Genomic DNA, 3,986 nt, shown 5'->3' with positions numbered 1-3,986 from the left:
TCCCTTCCATGCACCACAAAATCATCCATACGCAACCATTCTCCACTCACCCCTATCTTTTGTCTTCTCCTTTCCTTCCTCAACAGACATTCCCCTCTTTCCCAATTCCCCTTTTACTCCATTCATCCATCTCATCCTTGGTCGTCCCCTCATGTTCACTCTATCTACCTCAGCCTTCCACACCTCTTTTACCAATCTTTCTTCGTTCATTTTTTCATGTGTCCAAACCTTCCCAATACTCTTTCATAAACCCTATCTCCCAACTCCCTTTTCAGCCCTTCTCTCCCCCTCAAATCTTCGTTTCTTACTCTATGAAGTTTAGTAACACCTATCACACTTCTCAGGCATTTCATCTCAAACACATTTAAACTCCTCTCTTCCTCTCATATGTTTTATGTTTCTGACCATACAGTGATGTCGGCACAATCACACCTTCATAGTATCCCTCTTAGCATCCATTCCCAAATGTCTATTTCTCATTACACTTTTTAATCCCCCAAGGCATTTACTTGCTTCTATCAATCTACATTCTACTTCGACCTCCAATCCTCCCTTTCCCACCACATTCGCATCCAAGTATCCTAAGATATCCACTTCCTCCAGTCTCTCTCCCTTAATACTCGACTTCCAATTTGCTACCATGCTCTCCCCTTGTACATCCTATCACCTTAATTTTACCCACATTTATCTCCAACTTCCTTCTTTCGCACACCTTCCCATACTCAGTCACTATCTTTCTTTCTCCCTCCTCTGATCCTGCTACAAGCACAGTGCCGTCAGCAAACAACAACTGGCTTATCTCCCACTTTTCTCCATTTTCTTTGACCCTCTCCAATCCCTGGCCAATTACTTTTGCGTTTACCTCTCGCACCACCCCATCCATGTATAAATTGAACAACCAAGGTGACATAACACATCCCTGATGAAATCCCAGCTTTATCACAAACCATTCACTCTCTCCATTTCTAATTTAACACAGGCTCTACTACTCTCGTAAAAATTATTGACTGTTCTTAACAGCTTTCCTCCTATCCCATATATCTGCAATAGATCCCACAATTCCTTCTTGTCTACCATCTCATAAGCCTTTCCCAAATTCATAAAGGCCCACAAAACATCCTAACCTTTTCCTAAAGCTTTCTCACACATGTGCTTTACCCCAAAAATCCGATGCACGCAACTCCTACCTATCTCAAACCTACAATGCTCTTTACCAATTACTCCCTCTGTTCCTCTCCTAATCCTCTCAACCAGAAGCCTCCCATAAACCTTCACAACTACACTCAACAAATTGGTCCCTCTGAAACTACTACACTCACATTTTTTTTTCTTTTTTTCCTTGTAAGGTGGAACTATACATGCACTCCTCCAGTCCTCTGGCACTCGACCCTCTCTTAGACAAACATTAAACAACCTCACCTACGCTATCAAGAGATATCTCTCTCGATAGCGTAGTTGGTAAGTTGCTAAGTTACTACAACACTTGTCATGTGCTCCCTGAGTTCGAGTCTTCGGAAGAACCGGATTTCAATTTCTGCATGTGGCCTCCATTGGGTCTCCAGATGTTGATGGCTTAGAATTAAAGTGTACTGTGGTTGTTAAAATACATACATATATGTATATATATATATATATATATATATATATATATATATGTATTATTAAATGTATGTATATATATATATATATATATATATATACATATATATATATGTATATATATATAAATATATATATATATATATATATATATTGTGACGCCTATGGGGAAGGGCCAGGTTCAAAACTAGAGTTCTGTTTAAGAAATATTATTTCCTTCAAAAAAATAAAGATACAAATAAACAATGATCGAAAAATAGAAGTCGCCAAAACTAGCGAAAAGTACAATGTCCGTAACATGTAAATTCACAGAACACAAAAGGCTAGTATTGCCAAGACACGTAAATATACAAGTGTCGATCAAATATCGACAATCAATAACAATCAAAAATAGTCTTAAAGACAATAAGTGGTAAGGTCGAGAAATATCGACCATCAGAATGGAAACTAAGTCCTACGTAATAATTTACGTAAAGAAAATAGCAAAGTCGAGAAAATTTCTACGACTAAGTCCGACAAAATTGACACGAGCAATGAGGCTCTGATAAACAGAGTCCACAAAGATTCGAGAATAGAAAAAATTATTCTAAGTCCCAAAACGTAGAGGAACCAGTGCAATGGGGGGCTCTGAGAGGCAGAGTCGCTGACCGTTACAAGCAATGACATATATATAGACTCTTCTCCGTCAGATCCGGAGAGTTGCCAAGTATTGCTAGACGCGACGATTAACAAGAGTGTTTAGGAATATTTCCAAGTACATACACGGATATTCTTTACATCAATGAATAGATAATAATATTTGATGAAGTTACCTTGTCAATCTTAGATAAGCAGAAACTTAATAGTTTTTATATGAATATCTATACGTACGTAAATGTAAGTTAGGGACGCAGTTGCCACAAAATTAGTTCACACGCCAATTTCTTTAGCGCGCGCTTAAGCTAGCATGCCCACAACGACATTACAGCATCAGAAAACGACGAAAATATGCAATTACTTTAATCTTACGTAAATCAAATCCTAAGATTGACAAGATAGATCCGCAAGGTAATACACATACATAAATTCATATGCAAAGTATGGAATAGTTTGTCAAAGCACAAAAAGGAACGAAATACAATCCGATGAATAGAAATCATCACTTTAAGAGTCTTCAGACGTGAATACACCTCACGTAGGCACAGAACTTTCTCACCGGAGTCCGAAGACTAAGAGAATATGTAATTTCTCTTATCTTACGTAAATCAACTCGTAAGATTTACAAGAGTTCCACAAGACAATAGACATACATAAATCTATATGTAATGTATAGAATTTGGTTAACAGTGTACAAAAGGAATGGAATACATCATATAAATATAATTCATCACTTTAACAGTACTCTTACAGTTGGATATCGAGAAGTCCACCAAGCCTTACCGTGGGAACGGCCGGCATAGTCCGAGTTACACATACGTACATGCGCTCATGTGCGTCTGAATAAAAATTTTCACTACGACGAGCCTGTAGTCGTAACTCCTCCTTCCTCAAGAGACACGCTACGGGAGAGCGTGTCTGCAAGAACATTCCTAATTCCGGCTTCGTGATGGTAGGAAATGGGGACCCCCTGAAGTTCGAGGTACCATCTGGTGAGTTTCTGGTTCGTATTCGCCATTCGGTTAAGATACACCAGAGGATTGTGATCCGTGTGGAGGTGTATCTCGAAGTGACCTCCGATGATGGGTTCGAAGTGCCGGAACGCTTCTATGAGGACCAGACATTCCTCCTCAATAGTGGAATAATGACGCTGCGAAGGTTTCAGTTTACGGCTGAAGTATGCTACCACATGACGTTCTTGTAGCAGAGCCGCTCCAATCCCTACTTCGCTGGAATCTGTATAGAGATGAAAAGGCAAAGTATAGTCTGGGGTTATCAGCACTGGGCTATGCTTTAATAGGGATTTAAGTTGCGCGAAGGCCTGATCGCATGTCGGGGTCCACTGAAACCGTTGGTCCTTTCTCAGTAGATTAGTCAGGGGCTCAGCTATCTCTGCAAAATTTTTGCAATAACGGCGATAATACCCGAACATTCCCAACACCCTTCTTACTTCCCTGCGGTTAGTAGGTCTAGGTAGGTTGATTATAGCCTTCACTTTGAGGTCCAGGGGTTTAACCATGGAGTTGCCGACTGCATGTCCTAAATAAGCCACCTGGGCTTGTCCAAACTCACTCTTGGTCGGGTTTAACCGATATGGGGGCAGTTTAAGAGGATCCTGCGAGACTAATTTTATCTCATGCTGAACTAACTCAGTTTGTCTCGGACTGTCAGTGAACAGGGAAGGGAATTTGAGAAGTAGTTTCTTCAATGAACATCGCTGATAAGGTTCTAAGTGGTTTACCTTAGAGTCG

Source organism: Oratosquilla oratoria, unplaced genomic scaffold, assembly GCF_046742065.1.
Source record: "Oratosquilla oratoria isolate Oo_2021 unplaced genomic scaffold, ASM4674206v1 SCAFFOLD139, whole genome shotgun sequence".
Lineage (NCBI taxonomy): Eukaryota > Metazoa > Arthropoda > Malacostraca > Stomatopoda > Squillidae > Oratosquilla > Oratosquilla oratoria.
The sequence above is the reverse complement of the archived record's forward strand: the minus strand, read 5'-3'. Positions refer to the sequence as shown.